Genomic DNA, 9624 nt, shown 5'->3' with positions numbered 1-9624 from the left:
TGTGTGTGTGTGTGTGTGTGTGTGTGTGTCTGTCTGTCTGTCTCTCTGTGTGTATATGTGTGTGTCTCTGTGTGTGTCTGTCTCTATGTGTGCATGTGAGTGTGTGTCTCTGTGTGTGTGTCTCTCTGTGTCTGTGTGAGGGTGTGTCTGTGTGTGTCTGTCTCTCTGTGTCTGTGTGAGGGTGTGTCTGTGTGTGAGTGTGTCTGTGTGTGTCTGTCTCTCTGTGTCTGTGTGAGGGTGCATCTTTGTGTATATGTGTGTGTCTCTCTGTGTGTGTCTGTGTGAGGGTGCGTCTGTGTGTGAGTGTGTCTGTGTGTTTAAGCATGTGTACACATGAGTGAGTCAGCCAGAGAGAGTCCATATACGTGTCTGTGGAAGCCAGAAATCAACCTTGGATATTACTCCTCTGGTCACAGGTCACCATCCATCTTGGTTTTTAGGCAAGGTCTCTGGTCTTGTTGGTTTGGAACTCAAATAGGCCAGGCTGATGAGCCTTCGAGCCCCAGGGACCTGCCGCTGCCTTCCTTGCACTGGAACTGCACGTGTGCGCCGCCGTGCTCAGCCTTCTTTGCCTGGCTGAACTCTGGCCCTTAAGCCTGCTTGCCGGTGAGTACTTTTCAGACTAAGACACTTCCCCAGTCCCATGGAACTTTTATTTCTAAAAACTAGGGATGTTGTGTTCTACCCAGAAGCCCCTGTGTCTCAAGAAAGGCTTTACCTGACAATTCAGGTCAGCACTGGGCCACGAGACTTCTGCTCTCTTGTTCTGCCAGAGTCATGTCCCTCCTGCACTGAACTACAGGAAGGAGATTCCCAGCACAGATAGGGAGTCACTTCCGTGTTTGGAAGCTGTGACCTGCCTGGGGCTTTCTACAGGAAGCCAGACATTCCCCAGCTTTCCTCCAGACTCGGTGGACTCTCTTCTCTCCAAACCGTCCTTGACACATGCCTCAAATTTCTCCCCCACTCCATAGTGTGGTCTGGAGAAAAACCCAGGTCTTTCTGGTGTGTCTGGTTCTGCGGCCTTAATATGCTTAAGGCAAGGATCTGTCCCTTTGCTGAGGTCTTTGAGTCACCAGGAAGTAATTCCCAATTGGCCCCATCACCAGCCTTCTGCCTCAAAGCCGTTTCCCCAGGACTTTCATTCTGGGGTCCAAGTGTTAGTTTTTAAAAGTTGGGTTCTCTCAAAAGCCACATAGGGTCAAACCAAGGATTCAAAGGCTGTCATTGGGCTTAGCCACTTAGCGGTCACTATTTCCCTTGCTTTCCTGTGGTATAACCTAGGCCAGGGTGGCAGAGATGGCTGACTCTGACTCTGCCCCAGTGACCAGAACATCTGGGAGGGAGCAGGCTGTCACTCACAGTGCCAGTGAAGGTACCAGGGCCATTCTGTGTGTGTGTGTGTGTGTGTGTGTGTGTGTGTGTGTGTGTGAGTGTGGAACATCTGGGAGGGAGCAGGCTGTCACTCACAGTGCCAGTGAAGGTACCAGGGCCATTCCCTGTGTGTGTGTGTGTGTGTGTGTGTGTGTGTTTGTGTGTGTGTGTGAGAGTATGGAACATCTGGGAGGAAGCAGGCTGTCATTCACAGTGCCAGTCAAGGTATCAGACTCATTCTCTGAGGCAGGGTGGCAACTTAGGGGATGTATCTCCTCTGTGTGTGTGTGTGTGTGTGTGTGTGTGTGTGTGTGAACACTCTGCATGGAGGCTGTCCAGAATGTTAGGAAGGATAAAGAAGGGACAATATATTAGCCTCTCCCTGTGCTTCTGCTGTTCTCACAGGAGACCCTTAACCCAAAGTTTGTGAAGTCTCAAGTCAGGCACTATCATCTGGCAAAAACCTTTAAAAGTAGAGGAAAGTTAACAGAATTGTACAATGAACAGCTTCAAGGACCACAGTAGGCTTGGTCTCTGTTACATCCTTGTCATGAGCACCTCCGGATGTTCTTCTGATGAGGCAAAGGAAGCTGGAGCCTGTATGATCATGACTAAACAGTCCAGGTAACTGGTGTCTGTTGGGCTCACCCCTAAGGAACAGGAAAACACAGTCATCACAGCCAAGCTGGGAGTAACCTGGGGCCAGGAATGTCTGCGAAGTGAGCTGTGTCCTTGATAGGTTTGGGGTAGAACTGTTAGTGAGCAGTGTCCTTCTTTGTACTGAGCAACTTGCCCAGAGTCACACCCAGCTATCTGGCCCATCATTTCCCTCTGCCTCCCCCTGTCCTTCCCTCCCTTCCTCCCTCATTTCTTTCGTGTGTGTGTGTGTGTGTGTGTGTTTTCAAGACAGGGCATCTCTGTGTAGCCTTGGCTGTCCTGGAACTTGCTCCGTAGATCAGGCTGGCCTGAATTCACAGAGATCCACCTACTTGTGACTCCTGAATTCTGGGATTAAAGGCATGAGGCAAAAAACTTTCAAAGGTAGAGAAAAATTAAAAGAATTTTACAGTGAACAAAATGTATCCTCCACCTAGATTCCAAAACCACCTAATGCTTGACCCCTGGAGATGGTTCTCCAAGGGCGTATGAGCACCTGTAGCTCTGTGACACATCCCAGGGCGAGTTTTCTAATCATCTTTCTTGAGGGCAATCATTCGTGACAGTTATACCACAATGAGAATGAAAATTACTTTAATTCAATAACACTGCATAATGTATATCTATATATTCAAATTCTCTGGATTATCCCAAATATTTACATACACACACACACACACACACACACACACACACACACCTGCTTTCTGATTTTGGAGCCAGTCAGATTCTACTTGCTGAGTTTCCGATCTGCCCATTTCCGGTGTACCCCCAAACAGCCATCAGGAATTTTGGGCTTTGTATAAAGAATGCAGTGGGGCTTGATTACATATAGAAGGGCGTTGTTGATTGACATGTGCTGAGCAAGGGGGACGTCCCTCCTTTGCTGACCTGGGATGTGGCTCTGCAGTAAGTCAGGGTTCATTCATGGATGTGGTTCTGAGACCTCCATCAAGTCCATCCATCTGAGTGTGCCTTGAACCTACACCACTAGAAACCACAGCCTTCAGTCAGTTCTTGGCCTGCCGTGGTCTCCCTTGGACACGCTAGAGTGGTTTCTACCTTTCTGGCCAGCACAGCTCCCACAGTGTGCCAACTGGGAAGGTGATTCCGTGAGCCAGCCTGGGACAAATAATGAATGACACTTGGTCTCCATTGAGTCATCTTTTTAAAGTTTGTTCTCAATCCTTTCTCCTCCGTGTTGTCTCTCTCTGCGTGTGTGTACACGTGCCACAGAGGCATCTGTCAGGAGTCATCTCTCTCCTTCCTCTCTGTGGTTCCAGGAAGTTGAACTCAGATCATCAGGCTTGCCGACAAGAACCTTTGCCTACTGAGGGACATTTTAATTTTAAGTTGTGGGGCTGGAGCCGTGGCTCAGCAGTTAAGAGCAATGGCTGTTCCTGCAAAAGACCCAGGTTCAGTTCGCAGCACCCACCCGGAAGCTCACAGCAGTCTGTAATTCCAGCTTCAGGGCATCTCAATACCCTATCCTGGCCTCCGAGGACTCCAGCACACAAGTACACACACCAACAAGACACGCAAACACAAAAGTAAATTAAAATCAATGTCAACCTGTTTGTGTTATATTTTTGATAGGGTTCTCATATCTTACAGTGGTTTTGATTTTAATGATGACATTTTTGGTTTGAGTTATTATTATTGGTGTTTACTAGAGAGGTTGATTGTTGCTTTACGTTTTTTTTCCGACACAAATAGTCTGTATTTACCTGCTGTTCTATTGTTTTCCTTTTCTTTCTTCTTTTGTGGTAGGAGATATTTCCACACCAACAATCAGCATTGGCTTCGTCTTTTCACATCTTTACGCCTTTTAATTCCCTGGAATTTTACCCATGATCCTTTACTGCCGTGGGGTAGAGCTCTACACAGTGAGCATTTTTATCTTAGTCAAAAGGTAAAATTTCCCACTTGTGGATAGGTCTGACATCTGGGCAGTTGTCAGTAGGGGTTTGAGGATGTCCTTAACAATAAGCATTCATGAAGCCACTAGTTTCAGTGTCTCCGGCTACACTGTCTCTTCCCAGCGATCACCAACCTGGAGAGATGGTATGTGGGCACGGCTGCTGGTCCCTGCTTGCACCAGTCTGTGACACTTGAGAACAAGGCTGGGTCCCTAATGCCCTGAGGAAACATCAGAAGCAGCTGAAACCCCACAGGGCAGCATCTGATCCATCTTGATCTCATTATTGGCCGCCAGACACAAGCACAGGGTCAGATTATGGCTGCTCCACCCGTGTGTGCAGGAGGGCGCTGGGCTGATGGAGCAGAAAGGAGGGTGGGACCACTTCAGACCATAAAGACTGTCACTGTGTTTCTTGGTGGCTGCTGTAAGTGCTGAACCACAACCTAGACCTACAGCTTGAAGCCCACCCTAAGAAGACCGCGTGTGAAGCTACCTGGTGCACTCAGGAAGGATCTTACCTGAACCCCCGCCCCAGGACTTTGTGAAATAAAAACGTGTTGTCTAGGCTCCTCCATTTGTGGCACATCATTATGGATGCCTTAACCAACCAACGCAAGTGGTGATTTACTATGGAAACATTTTCCAAGCGGTCATCAGTTTGGATCAAACTTGACATGCATAGGAGCAGGTGGGCTCTGCACCAAATTAGCAAGAGGCTGTTGTACCACTGAGGTCAGCAGGTCACCAACCTAGGAAAGGAAGTCAGGGATGCAGAGATTGCCCCTGAAGCCTTCTCCCAGCACGGCTGCCCTCTTGGTTGGAGACACTGTGGCGTGGCCTCAGGAGAGGGGCTTCCTTTGGGCCAGCTCTGGATGGTATATAAAGATCTGTCTTCAGCAGACAGCACACCCTGTCCCTTATAGGAAGCTGAATCCAGTCCTGGAATCCAAGTCTGTGAGTGCGCCTCCTCTTCCAGCTTCATGCTGACCTCTCACTCACTCAGGATGGTTCTCCCAATGATGTGGAGGTGAGTTCCGAGGGGCTAGGAAGCCTCTGGGCACCAGAGATGTTCCAGTTCCCCTGTAGGAGCAACCACACCTCTCCTCAAGTCCTCCTTAGAGATGATTCTTAGAATTCTCTACAGGGTCAAGTCGAGCCACCAGGTACATGACTACTCCCAACCCAGCCGAGTCACCTTCCTTGGTGTGTGCTGTTCCCAAGGCAGCTGAAGCACCTGTCACTGTACCTCTCTGGGATCCAGTTCTTGGGGTGGGTCCCACTGCCCGCCCCTGGCTGGACAGAGTGGATCACCAACATGGAAGGAAGGACACACAGTGGACATGTGGACCTTTTGATTTTGGCTGTCTTGTCTCTCCGGGTTCCTGATTGGTTAGGAGGTCAGTACAGCTGAGGTTGGCGGAGACTCATGCTGTGTAGCTTCCTCAGACCGTGGTTTAGAACGTGGGTCCCTAAGCAGCACTGTGGTAGTGGGACTTAGAGAGGGCAGCCTGTAGACTTAGACACACAGTGGAGCAGCTGACCTGGTGCTTCAGCCTCGAGGTCCTGACCAGGTTCAGGGCTGGGGTTCTGCATATTGAGGACAGGGTGTTCACTAACAAAGGTTCTTGTAAATCTTGAGCTTTGATGGATTTGGGAACGTATGGGTGCCCTCTTCTCCCTCTGGTGGACCCTCTTACCTGGGCTGGAGGACCCCAAGGGCACAGAGGCTTTCTGGAAAGGCTACCGGGGTCCCGAGTTCCAGCTCTAGCACCATGTAAAGCCGGTATGAAGGTTCATGCCTGTAACCCCAGTACTTGAGAGCAGGAAGAATCTTGAACTATGCAGCAAACACTCCTTGTTTCTTGTCTCCTCTCTGAACCATGTCCCTCTGTCCCTGAGTGGAGGGAGTTCCGCCCAGAACCGGGAGTGCTGTTCTGTGTGGGTGGTGGTGGTGGGAAGGGTTTCCTCTACCCACACATTGGATAATGCTGTCTAGACAGACTCGAAATTACATTTAGTTCTTGGACAAGCCTAGGAAGCCATGTTTCTTAATGGAATACTGGACCCTCCTTAGCTTATCACTTCTGACACGGAGTTCCAGTTTTCCCAAGCCCATTCATTAGCTGTATCTTCTTTCAAGAATGTGTCAAAAACACATTGGCCATTTAAACATGCTTCTCACTGTGAAATCATATCTGCAACAACGAAGATGCTTATGAAGGGGAACTTTTCACACGGGACTAACTTAACCTCTGAGGACAGAGGCTGGAAATGGTCATTTGTGTGAAGCCAGAGAGATGACTCGGCAGTTATGAGAGACTGTTCTTGTAGAAGACCGGAGTTCGGTTCCCAGCAGCCATGTCTGGGAGCTAACAATGCCTGGAACTGAGAACCTATACAGAAGAGATATTTAACGGCAGGTAACAGAAAGGACTTAGGAACCCAGTAGGCAGAGCACGACTGTAGAATACAGCTCCAGGCTATGTGGTTATGAAACCAGGCAGCAGCCACATTGTGATGGTAGCTACATGAGTGTACCCATAGAATACCCCAGCTCACACCCACACCCCCCCCCCCACACACAGTCCTCCTGTGCACATCACATGTACACCACACATTGTCCACACCGACCTATCTACCCCTTTCTCTGTCCCCCTTTACATACATTGTCCCTTATGTACATTGTAAAAATTTGGACAGAGCCACATTATACATCTGGTTCCGTTACTAGCTTCCCACTTTCAGTTGGAGGCTTGTATTGAAAATGCTCTCTGGTTGTGTGGGTGGCTATGGTTGAGCATCTGGATGTGGGGCTCACGGAAACTATTCTTGATGCATACTGTGAGTGTACAAGTGTTTCACACAGGTTTTTTTCCCTTCTTTAGGCACAAAGGTTTATGTAACATATATTACCCCGAGCAGTGAGTGTGCATTTGTGTGCAAAGGTTTATATAACATATATTCCCCCGAGCAGTTAGCGTGTATTTGTGTACTCATGGACCAGTTTTGGAAAGTGGTATTTACAGGCTGGGTTGGCTAATCATGGCAGTGGCCGGCAGCCTCGGAGTTCTTGGCTATTAAGAACCACATTCTTCTGTAGCTCTGTGGTGAAGGAGAGAGTCAGAGGGAAATTAGAACTCCCTTTGGAAGAGAAAGAAAGGAAATGTTCTCTTATAGAACTCAAGGGATGGTGAGGGTTCTCTCCAGAGGGAATGGGAGCAGAATGGGAGGGGGAGGGGTGGAGGGTTAGTCTTGGAAGAAGTGAGGTATCCTGAGGACCTGCAGGGGACTGAGAGTTTAGCCTCCGGTCAGGTCAAGGCAGTAACTCAGAACTCTGGTAGAAGCAGTGTGACTCCTGGGGTTTGGACAGAGGACCTCAGAGCCAGTCTCCATCGGTGTGTGTGTGGGGGGGGGGGCTGAATTTGCATCTTGCCCCTCCCTCCTGAGTTTTTGGAGCTGAAGAAGGGCAGGCAGATATTGTGCTGTTAAACATTTTCTTTCTTTCTTTCTTTCTTTCTTTTTTTTTTTTTTTTTTTTTTTTGAGATAGGTCCTTGTATGTAGCCAAAGTTGCCTTGTATGTAGCCAAGAACTCCTGATCTTCTTGCCTCTTCCTCCCAAGTAAGTAGTAGAACCACAGGTTCGTGTCCGGATACAAAACACTTTTCATAAGGGGGTGAGGAGCAAAGCTGTGATGTCACTGATGGAGTGCCCATTGAGGTGGGTGAGCTTCCTGCAGCAGGCACGACAGACGAAAGCAAGCTGGGGATGTGGCTCACTCGGTAAAGGGTTTGCTCGGCATGGACAAAGCCCTGGGTTCAGTTCTCAGCACTGCACACCTGTGATTCCAGCGCCGGAAAGATGGAGGCGGGAGGATAAGTTCATCCTTGTCCTCAGCTATCTAGGGAGTTCTAGGGCAGCCTGGGCTCCATGAGACCCTGTCTCAATAAATGAATGAGTGAATGAATGAATGAATGAATGAGTGAATGAAGCTAGGTGGTGGCAGCGGCCATGGTGGTGGACTATGGAGCAAGTTCTAGGACAGCCAGGACTACACAGAGAAACCCTGTCTCAGACAGACACACAGACAGACAGACAGAAACGATGAAAGCAGGAGGGAATCGGAACAGACACTGTGACGGACACTTCAGGTCCCATGACCCCAGGATGCTCTTTTGCAGCTCATGTGCTGAAACCAGTGGGCAGCAGGAGTAGGTGGGCTCTCACCTTGACCTCTCTGTTGGACCCACAACACAAGGGCCTCATGGAGATTCTTCAGAGACTGGTCCCGAGTCACAGATAGTGATGGCCTAGATTCCCAAAGGAGCCACCCTTCTGAGAGATGGTGAGAGGCTCCGTCCCTTCCTCCAGTGGGATGTACTTGAGGTGGGGTGCTGGGGGCAACTCAGACAATCTGATTTTGGGTTGGTATACCCCAACAAGCATGTGCAAGCCATAACTCCCAATACCCATGCCTGGTACTTTATTTGGAAGAAGGGTCCTTATATGTCATCAAGATGGAGCCATCCTGGATCAGAGGGGATGCGCCAAACCCTGTGACTGGCGTCCTTCCAAGGGCAGGGATGCTTAGACCTAGGCAACAGAAAGAAAGTGCGTGCCATGAGCAGACGGGATGGAGATTGGAAAGTTAATGTGTGAGCTAAGGAAGGATGTCCTTGGCTCAGAGTAGTGGCCCCAGCAGAGACAAGAGGGGAACCTGGACTATTCCCACACACCTCTGTGAGGGACCAGTCAAGCAGATACCCCACCTCAGCATCTTCAACCTCCGAACTATGATAGAACTTACCCCTGCTGTTGTTTTGAGCTATTCTCTTTTCTAAAGACTATAGCAGCCTTGAGAAATAGCCCAGGATCAAGTGGGGCTACACCAATGCCCAGAGGTTGATAGGCAGGTGAGGAGCAAAAGCCGTGATGTCACCGATGACTGCTTATCACTGCAGCCACACCCTACCTTCCCACGGCCTTGTTTAGCCAGCACTGATGCTCTATGAATCTGGACTGAGGCAGGTATGTCGGAGGGGACCCTGGGAAGCAGCCACAGACGAAAGGAGCCTGAAGCCACATCTTCTCAGCAGAAACCACGCTGTATCATGTACTGTGTTAGGGTTCTCCAAAGAAATGGAGCCACAGAATATCTCGTAGTAAAGGGTCTTTATGTATGTACGTTCTTATGTGTCCATATGTATTAGCTAACGCCTGTCAATCCAGGATGTGCCACCTGTCTGTCAATCATCCCTTATCCATTGACATCAGCCAATCAGCTGCTTGTCTAAGGAGAGAGCCATGACGGTACTGGCACAGGTATGTCGGGAAGGCGGGATGAGAGCTGCTGATGTTCCAGTTGCTGTTTCTCTACTCACACAGGGGAGAGCATCTCCTCTCCTCAGTCTTGTAGCAGGGACTTAAAAAATGTCCAGGAAATTTGACCAAGTGCTCACCTTGGACACTAGAAGTGCTTAGTGAAGCACCTCAAAAACACTCAGTCATGAGTAATGCTGCTTCCTAGGATCCCCACCAAATGGTTTGAAATTAGCATGTACGTGAGTTAAAAGAAGGCAACCTGTAAAGTTACCATTTAGCAGTTTAAAAGCTTTTTTTTTTTTTTTTTTGCCAAAACGATTGGGGGTAGTCAATGGTCCATTCTCACCACTGG

This window comes from Micromys minutus, assembly GCF_963924665.1.
Source record: "Micromys minutus genome assembly, chromosome: 14".
In the NCBI taxonomy this organism is placed as follows: Eukaryota; Metazoa; Chordata; class Mammalia; order Rodentia; family Muridae; genus Micromys; species Micromys minutus.
This window is presented reverse-complemented; position numbering follows the sequence as displayed.